General features: G+C 39.3%; 1 non-coding gene across 1 annotated transcript; it reads right to left on the bottom strand.

Moving 5' to 3' along the window:
• Positions 1 to 6,365: 6,365 nt before the first annotated feature.
• On the bottom strand, positions 6,366 to 6,473 carry LOC130983358 (small nucleolar RNA R71). The gene has a single exon (XR_009087354.1). It is a non-coding gene; the product is annotated as a small nucleolar RNA R71 (small nucleolar RNA).
• Positions 6,474 to 10,433: the final 3,960 nt, after the last annotated feature.

Genomic DNA, 10,433 nt, shown 5'->3' with positions numbered 1-10,433 from the left:
TCCTCTGTCCACATCAATCACAGCCTTTGTGTGGCTAAGAAGGGTCTGCCAAGGATGATGGACTCATCCATGCACTTCCCAGTCTCTAGGACTATGAAATTAGCAGGGATGTAATGGTCTTCAATCTTCACCAGAATATCCTCTACTAGCCCATAAGCTTGTTTTCTTGAATTGTCTACTATCTCTAGTGAGATTCTTGCAGCTTGTACCTCAAAGATCCCTAGCTTCTCCATTACAGAGAGAGGCATGAGGTTCACACTTGACCCTAAGTCACATAGAGCCTTCTTAAAGGTCATGGTGCCTATGGAACAAGGTATTGAAAACTTCCCAAGATCTTGTCTCTTTTGAGGTAATTTCTGCCTAGACAAGTCATCCAGTTCTTTGGTGAGCAAAGGAGGTTCATTCTCCCAAGTCTCATTACCAAATAACCTGTCATTTAGCTTCATGATTGCTCCAAGGTATTTAGAAACTTTCTCTTCAGTGACATACTCATCCTCTTCAGAGGAAGAATACTCATAAGAGCTCATGAATGGCAGAAGTAAATCCATTGGAATCTCTATGGTCTCAGTGTGAGCCTCAGATTCCCATGATTCCTCATTAGGGAACTCATTGGAGGCCAGTGGACGTCCATTGAGGTCTTCCTCAGTGGCGTTCATTGCCTCTTCCTCCTCTCCCAGTTCGGCCATGTAGGTCATGTTAATGGCCTTGCATTCTCCTTTTGGATTCTCTTCTGTATTGCTTGGAAGAGTACTAGGAGGGAGTTCAGTAATTTTCTTGCTCAGCTGACCCACTTGTGCCTCCAAATTCCTAATGGAGGACCTTGTTTCAGTCATGAAACTTTGAGTGGTTTTGATTAGATTAGAGACCATGGTTGCTAAGTCAGAGTGGCTCTGCTTAGAATTCTCTGTCTGTTGCTAAGAAGATGATGGAAAAGGCTTGCCATTGCTAAACCTGTTTCTTCCACCATTATTGTTGTTGAAACCTTGTTGAGGTCTCTGTTGATCCTTCCATGAGAGATTTGGATGATTTCTCCATAAAGAATTATAGGTGTTTCCATAGGGTTCTCCCATGTAATTCACCTCTTCCATTGAAGGGTTCTCAGGATCATAAGCTTCTTCTTCAGATGAAGCATCCTTAGTACTACCTGGTGTAGCTTGCATTCCAGACAGACTTTAGGAAATCATATTGACTTGCTGAGTCAATATTTTGTTCTGAGCCAATATGGCATTCAGAGTATCAATCTCAAGAACTCCTTTCTTCTGATTTGTCCCATTGTTCACAGGATTCCTTTCAGAAGTGTACATGAATTGGTTATTTGCAACCATTTCAATGAGTTCTTGAGCTTCTGCAGGCATCTTCTTCAGATGAAGAGATCCTCCAGCAGAGCTGTCCAATGACATCTTGGATAGTTCAGACAGACCATCATAGAATATACCTATGATGCTCCATTTAGAAAGCATGTCAGAGGGACATTTTCTGATCAATTGTTTGTATCTTTCCCAAGCTTCATAGAGGGATTCACCTTCCTTCTATCTGAAGGTTTGGACTTCCACTCTAAGCTTACTCAATTTTTGAGGTGGAAAGAACTTTGCCAAGAAGGCATTGACTAGCTTTTCCCAAGAGTTCAGGCTTTCTTTAGGTTGTGAGTCCAACCATATCCTAGCTTTGTCTCTTATAGCAAAAGGGAATAGCATAAGTCTGTAGACCTCAGGGTCAACCCCATTGGTCTTGACAGTGTCACAGATTTGCAAGAATTCAGCTAAAAACTGATGAGGATCTTCCAATGGAAGTCCATGGAACTTGCAATTCTGTTGCATTAGAGAAACTAATTGAGGCTTAATCTCAAAGTTGTTTGCTCCAATGGCAGGGATAGAGATACTTCTCCCATAGAAGTCGGGAGTAGGTGCAGTAAAGTCACCAAGCACCTTCCTTGCATTGTTGGCATTATTGTTATTTTCGGATGGCATGGGTTCTTCTTCTTTGAAGATTTCTGTTAGGTCCTCTACAGAGAGTTGTGCCTTAGCTTCTCTTAGCTTTCGCTTCAAGGTCCTTTCAGGTTCAGGGTCAGCCTCAACAAGAATGCTTTTGTCTTTGCTCCTGCTCATATGAAAGAGAAGAAAACAAGAAAATATGGAATCCTCTATGTCACAGTATAGAGATTCCTTGAGGTGTCAGAGGAAAAGAAAAATAGAAGGAAGAAGTAGAAGAATTCGAAGTTATCAAGAGAGATAGAGTTCGAATTGTGCATTGAGGAGGAGTGTTAGTCCATAAATAGAAGGATGTGAGAAGAGGGGAAGAAATTTTCAAAAATAAATTAAAAAGATTTTAAAAACATTTTGAAAAACACTAATTGATTTTCGAAAACCAAGAGTGGAAAAGAAATCAAGTGATTTTTGAAAAAGATTTTGAAATTAGAAATAAAAAAGATATGATTGAAAACTATTTTGAAAAAGATGTGATTAAGAAGATATGATTGAAAAGTTATGGTTTTAAAAAAAGATATGATTGAGAAGATATGATTTGAAAAATAATTTGAAAAGATTTGATTTTAAAAATTAATGACTTGGCTAACAAGGAAAGATATGATTCAAACATTGAACCTTTCTTAACAGAAAAGGTGATGAGCGGATAATTTGTACGCTTTTTGGCATTGTTTTCAGTATGTTTTTGGTAGTTTTAGTTGAGTTTTTATTATATTTTTATTAGTTTTTAGTTAAAATTCACTTTTCTGGACTTTACTATGAGTTTGTGTGTTTTTCTGTGATTTCAGGCATTTTCTGGCTGAAATTGAGGGACCTGAGCAAAATCTGATCCAGAGACTCAAAAGGACTGCAGATGCTGATGGATTCTGACCTCCCTGCACTCAAAGTGGATTTTCTGGAGCTACAGAAGCCCAATTGGCGCGCTCTCAACGGCGTTGGAAAGTAGACATCCTGGGCTTTCCAGCAATATATGATAGTCCATACTTTGTCCAAGATTTGATGGCCCAAACCGGCGTTCAAAGTCACCTCAAGAAATTCTAGCGTTAAACGCCGGAACTGGCACCTAATTGGGAGTTAAACGCCCAAACTGGCATAAAAGCTGGCGTTTAACTCCAAGAAGAGTCTCTACACGAAAATGCTTCATTGCTCAGCCCAAGCACACACCAAGTGGGCCCGGAAGTGGATTTTTATGTCATTTACTCATCTCTGTACACCCTAGGCTACTAGTTCTCTATATATAGGACCTTTTACTATTGTATTTTTCATCTTTGGATTGTTTTTGATCCTTTGATCATCTTTGGACATCTAGTTCTTAGATCATTGGGAGGCTGGCCATTCGGCCATGCCTAGACTTTGTTCTTATGTATTTTCAACGGTGGAGTTTCTACACACCATAGATTAAGGTGTGGAGCTCTGCTGTACCTCGAGTATTAATGCAATTACTATTGTTCTTCTATTCAATTCCGCTTGTTCTTTGTCCAAGATATCACTTGTTCTTCAACTTGATGAAGATGATGATTGACACTCATCATCATTCTCACTCATGAACAAGGTGACTGACAACCACTTTTGTTCTACAAGCAACCAAGGCTCTAGTGAATATCTCTTGGATTCTTTAATCGGAATCTTCGTGGTATAGGCAGGACCTGATGGCGGCATTCAAGAGAATCCAGAAGGTCTAAACCTTGTCTGTGGTATTCTGAGTAGGATTCAATGACTGAATGACTGTGATGTGCTTCAAACTCCTGAGGGCGGGGCGTTAGTGACAGACACAAAAGAATCAATGGATTCTATTCCGGCCTGATTGAGAACCGACAGATGAATTCCGCTATGACCGTGACAGGGCATATGCAATCGCTTTCAATGAGAGGATGGGAGGTAGCCACTGACAACGGTGAAACCCTACACGAGCTTGCCATGGAAAGGAGTAAGAAGGATTGGATGAAGGCAGTAGGAAAGCAGAGAGACGGAAGGGAAGGCATCTTCATACGCTTGTCTGAAGCTCTTACACCAATGATATACATAAGTATCTCTATCTTTATCTTTATGCTTTATTCGCTTATCACTATACCCATTTGAGTCTGCCTGACTGAGATTTACAAGATGACCATAGCTTGCTTCATACCACCAATCTCCGTGGGATCGACCCTTACTCGCGTAAGGTTATTACTTGGACGACCCAGTGCACTTGCTGGTTAGTTGTGCGAAGTTGTGTTTATGCCATGGTATTGAGCACCAAGTCTTTGGAGCCATTACTAGGGATTGTTTATGTTTGGAAAAGTATTGATCACAATTTCGCGCACCAAGTTTTTGGCGCCGTTGCCGGGGATTGTTCGAGTATGGACAACTGACGGTTCATCTTGTTGCTTAGATTAGGTATTTTTCTTCAGAGTTCTTAAGAATGAATTCTAGTGTTTCAAGGTGATGTTCTTATCATCACCAAGGCTGATTGATTCTCATCAATTTAGCTCTTGAATGCAATGTCCTGCTGAAGCTTGGCCGGCCATGTCTAATTCCTTTAGACTAAAGCTTTAGACTAACATTGCATGATTCCTGGAATTCTCATTAAGAATTTTGATACCTTTATTTTCCTTTTCACTTAATTTTCGAAAAACCCAAAAAAAAAAATTACAAAATCATAAAATCCAAAAATATTTTTTGTTTGAGTCTAGAGTCTCATCTTAAGTTTGGTGTCAATTGCATGTTTCTGTTTTTCTTGCATTTTTCGAAGTTATGCATGTGTCTTCACTAACCTTCAAGTTGTTCTTGATGATTTCCTTGTTTTGATCTTTGAATTCTATTGACTTGAGTGTTTTGTTGTTCCTCATATGCATTCTCATCTTGTTACTGTCAGTAGTATACAAACTGCTAAGTTTGGTGTCTTGCATGCATTGTTATTTGATTTTAGTTGCATTTTGATTATTCCTCATTATTAAAAATCCAAAAATATTTTTTACTTGTGTCTTTTCAAGTCAATAATACAGAGAATTGAAGATTCAGAACATACTGCAGAGGAATCACACAGAAAAAGCTGGGCATTCAAAAATGCCCAGTGAAGAAGACAGACTGGCGTTTAAACGCCAGCCAGGGTGCCTGGTTGGGCGTTTAACGCCCAAAAGGGTAGTAGTTTGGGCGTTTAACGCCAGGATGGCACAAGGGGGAAGATTTTGTTTTCAAAATCAATTTTTTTCAAGTTTTCAAAGTTTTTCAAAATCAAATCTTTTTCAAATCATATCTTTTCAATCAAATGTTTTCAAAATCAATTTCTTTCCTTTTTCAAAGATACTTACTAACAATTAATGATTTGATTGAACATTTTTTGCCTTTTCTGTTGAGAAAGGTTTTATGTTTGAATCATATCTTTTCTTGTTAAGCAAGTCATTAATTTTTAAAATCATATCTTTTCAAATTGTTTTCAAATCATATCTTTTTAAAATTGTTTTCAAATCATATCTTTTTAAAATTGTTTTCAAATCATATATTTTTAATCACATCTTTTTCAAACTGGTTTTCAATCAAATCTTTTTGATTTCTAATTTCAAAATCTTTTTCAAAAATCACTTGATTTCTTTTTCACTCTTATTTTCGAAAATCAATTAAGTGTTTTTCAAAATGTTTTCAAAATCTTTTACTTAATTTTCGAAAATTACTTCCCTTCTTCTCACATCCTTCTACTTTTGGACTAACATTATCCCTTAATGCAAAATTCGAACTCCATCTTCTTTGATAAGTTCGAATTTTCTACTTCTGTCTTCTACTTTTCTTTTCCTCTGACACCTCAAGGAATCTCTATACTGTGACATAGAGGATTCCATATTTTCTTGTTTTCTTATCTTTCATATGAGCAGGAACAAAGACAAAGGCATTCTTGTTGAAGCTGACCCTGAACCTGAAAGAACCTTGAAGCGAAAGCTAAGAGAAGCTAAGGCACAACTCTCTGTTGAAGACCTGACCGAATTCTTCAAAGAAGAAGAACCCATGGCAGCTGAAAACAACAATAATGCAAACAATGCAAGGAAGGTGCTGGGTGACTTTACTGCACCTACTCCCGACTTCTATGGGAGAAGCATCTCTATCCCTGCCATTAGAGCAAACAACTTTGAGCTTAAGCCTCAATTAGTTTCTCTAATGCAACAGAATTGCAAGTTCCATGGAAACCCATTGGAAGATCTTCATCAGTTTTTAGCTGAATTCTTGCAAATCTGTGACACAGTCAAGACTAATGGGGTTGACCCTGAAGTCTACAGACTGATGCTATTCCCTTTTGCTGTAAGAGACAGAGCTAGAATATGGTTGGACTCTCAACCTAAAGAAAGCCTGGACTCTTGGGAAAAGCTAGTCAATGCCTTCTTGGCAAAGTTCTTTCCACCTCAAAAATTGAGTAAGCTTAGAGTGGAAGTCCAAACCTTCAGACAAAAGGATGGAGAATCCCTCTATGAAGCTTGGGAAAGATACAAACAATTAATCAGAAAATGTCCTTCTGACATGCTTTCTGAATGGAGCATCATAGGTATTTTCTATAATGGTCTCTCTGAACTATCCAAAATGTCCTTGGATAGCTCTGCTGGAGGATCTCTTCATCTGAAGAAGATGCCTACAGAAGCTCAAGAGCTAATTGAAATGGTTGCAAATAACCAATTCATGTACACTCCTGAAAGGAATCCTGTGAACAATGGGACTAGTCAGAAGAAAGGAGTTCTTGAGATTGATACTCTGAATGCCATATTGGCTCAGAATAAGATATTGACTCAACAAGTCAATTTGATTTCTCAAAGTCTGTCTGGAATGCAAAATGCACCTGGCAGTACTAAGGAAGCTTCATCTGAGGAAGAAGCTTATGATCCTGAGAACCCTTCAATGGAAGAGGTGAATTACCTAGAAGAACCCTATGGAAACACCCATAATTCTTCATGGAGAAATCACCCAAATTTCTCATGGAAGAATCAAGAAAGACCTCAACAAGGTTTCAACAACAATAATGGTGGAAGAAATAGGTTTAGCAATGGCAAGCCTTTTCCATCATCTTCTCAGCAACAGACAGAGAATTCTAAGCAGAACCCCTTTGACTTAGCAACTATGGTCTCTGATCTAATTAAAACCACTCAAAGTTTCAAGACTGAAACAAGGTCCTCCATTAGGAATTTGGAGGCACAAGTGGGACAGCTGAGCAAGAAAATTACTGAACTCCCTCCTAGTACTCTTCCAAGCAATACAGAAGAAAATCCAAAGGGAGAGTGCAAGGCCATCAATATGGTCGAATTTTGGGAGGAAGAAGAGGCAGTGAACGCCACTGAGGAAGGCCTCACTGGGTGTCCACTAGCCTCCAATGAGTTCCCCAATGAGGAACCATGGGAATCTGAGGCTCAAAATGAGACCATAGAGATTCCATTGGAATCACTTCTGCCATTCATGAGCTCTGATGAGTATTCTTCCTCTGAAGAGGATGAGTATGTCACTGAAGAGCAAGTTGCTAAATACCTTGGAGCAATCATGAAGCTAAATGACAAGTTATTTGGAAATGAGACTTGGGAAGATGAACCTCCCTTGCTCACCAAAGAACTGGATGACTTGTCTAGGCAGAAATTACCTCAAAAGAGACAAGATCCTGGGAAGTTTTCCATACCTTGTACCATAGGCACCATGACCTTCAAGAAGGCCTTGTGTGACTTAGGGTCAAGTGTAAACCTCATGCCTCTCTCTGTAATGGAGAAGCTAGGGATCTTTGAGGTACAAGCTGCAAGTATCTCACTAGAGATGGCAGACAACTCAAGAAAACTAGCTCATGGACTTGTAGAGAATGTTTTGGTAAAAGTTGAAGACCATTACATCCCTACTGATTTCATAGTCCTAGAGACTGGGAAGTGCATGGATGAATCCATCATCCTTGGAAGACCCTTCCTAGCAACAGCAAAGGCTGTGATTGATGTTGATAGAGGAGAGCTAATCATTCAAGTGAATGAAGAATCCTTGGTGTTTAAGGCCCAAGGATATCCCTCTATCACCATGGAGAAGAAGCATGAAGAGCTTCTCTCAAATCAGAGACAAACAGAGCCCCCACAGTCAAACTCTAAGTTTGGTGTTGGGAGGCCACAACCAAACTCTAAGTTTGGTGTTGAACCCCCACATTCAAACTCTAAGTTTGGTGTTGGGAGGTTCCAACATTGCTCTGAGTATCTGTGAGGCTCCATGAGAGCCCTCTGTCAAGCTACTGACATTAAAGAAGCGCTTGTTGGGAGGCAACGCAATGATTATATTTTATATATTTTCTTTTGTTATTTTATGGTTTTTGTAGGTTGATGATCATAAGAAGTCACAAAATCCATTGAAAAAGCAAAAACAGAATGAAAAACAGGAAGAAAAATAGCACACCCTGGAGGAAGAACTCACTGGCGTTTAAACGCCAGTGAGGCTAGCAGTTGGGCGTTTAACGCCCAGTCTGGCACCATTCTGGGCGTTTAACGCCAGAAAGGGGCACCAGACTGGCGTTAAACGCCAGGAAAGGGCAAGAACCTGGCGTTAAACGCCAGGAATGGGCACCAGCCCGGCGTTTAACGCCAGAATTGGCTCAAAACGTGATTTTTGATGCCATTTGGTGCAGGGATGACTTTTCCTTGACACCTAAGGATCTGTGGACCCCACAGGATCCCCACAAACCCCTCACCTATCAAATCCCATCTCTCTCTTCACCACTCACCTCCATAAAACCCCACTTACCTCACCATCCAAATTCAAACCACTACTTCTTCCCCTTTTGGCCTAACCACAAAGCCATCTCCCTCTCCTCCATTTCTTCTTCTTCTACTCTCTTCTTTCTTCTTTTGCTCGAGGACGAGCAAACCTTTTAAGTTTGGTGTGGTAAAAGCATTGCTTTTTGTTTTTCCATAACCATTTATGGCATCCAAAGCTGGTTCAACTGAGAAGGCATGACCTCAAGCCCATCACTAAGAAGAAGATGGAGCAAACAAGAGACCCCTCTCATCATGAGATCCCTGAGATGCCTCAAGGGATGCACTTTCCTCCACAAGACTATTGGGAGCAACTGAACACCTCCCTAGGAAAATTAAGTTCCAACATGGGACAACTAAGGGTGGAGCACCAAGAACATGCCATCCTCCTCCATGAAATTGGAGAAGATCAAAGGATCATGAGAGAGGAGCAACAAAGACAAGGAAGAGACAGTGAGGAGCTAAAGCACTCCATAGGATCTTCAAGAGAAAGAAAGAGCCGCCATCACTAAGGTGGACCCGTTCTTTAATCTCCTTGTTCTTTATTTTTCTATTTTTCAAAAATTATGCTTTATGTTTATCCATGTTTGTGTCTTATGATCATTAGTGTCTTAGTGTCTATGCCTTAAAGCTATGAATATGAATCCATCACCTTTCTTAAATGAAAACTGTTTTTATCACAAAAGAACAAGAAGTACAGGATTTCAAATTCATCTTTAAAACTAGCTTAATTAGTTTGATGTGGTGACAATACTTTTTGTTTTCTGAATGTATGCTTGAACAGTGCATATGTCTTTTGAATTTGTTATTCATGAATGTTAAAATTGTTGGCTCTTGAAAGAATGATAAAAAAGGAGACATGTTACTGAGGATCTGAAAAATCATAAAAATGATTCTTGAAGCAAGAAAAAGCAGTGAATACAAAAAAAAAAGAGAAAAGAAGGAGAAAAACGAAAAAAAAGGGGGGAGAAAGAAAAAGAAAAAAAAGAAAAAGAAAGAAATAAAGTTGTGATCCAAGGCAAAAAGAGTGTGCTTAAGAACCCTGGACACCTCTAATTGGGGACTTTAGCAAAGCTGAGTCACAATCTGAAAAGGTTCACCCAATTATGTGTCTGTGGCATGTATGTATCCGCTGGTAATACTGGAAGACAGAGTGCTTTGGGCCACGGCCAAGACTCAATAAGTAGCTGTGTTCAAGAATCATCGTACTTAACTAGGAGAGTCAATAACACTATCTGGATTCGGAGTTCCTAAAGAAGCCAATCATTCTGAATTTCAAAGGATAAAGTGAGATGCCAAAACTGTTCGGAGGCAAAATGCTACTAGTCCCGCTCATCTAATTTGGAGCTTAGTTTCATTGATAATTTGGAGTCTATAGTATATTCTCTTCTTTTTATCTTATTTGATTTTCAGTTGCTTGAGGACAAGCAACAATTTAAGTTTGGTGTTGTGATGAGCGGATAATTTGTACGCTTTTTGGCATTGTTTTCAGTATGTTTTTGGTAGTTTTAGTTGAGTTTTTGTTATATTTTTATTAGTTTTTAATTAAAATTCACTTTTCTGGACTTTACTATGAGTTTGTGTGTTTTTCTGTGATTTCAGGTATTTTCTGGCTGAAATTGAGGGACCTGAGCAAAAATCTGATCCAGAGACTCAAAAGGACTGCAGATGCTGATGGATTCTGACCTCCCTGCACTCGAAGTGGATTTTCTGGAGCTACAGAAGC

Source organism: Arachis stenosperma, chromosome 5, assembly GCF_014773155.1.
Source record: "Arachis stenosperma cultivar V10309 chromosome 5, arast.V10309.gnm1.PFL2, whole genome shotgun sequence".
In the NCBI taxonomy this organism is placed as follows: Eukaryota; Viridiplantae; Streptophyta; class Magnoliopsida; order Fabales; family Fabaceae; genus Arachis; species Arachis stenosperma.
This window is presented reverse-complemented; position numbering and strand designations above follow the sequence as displayed.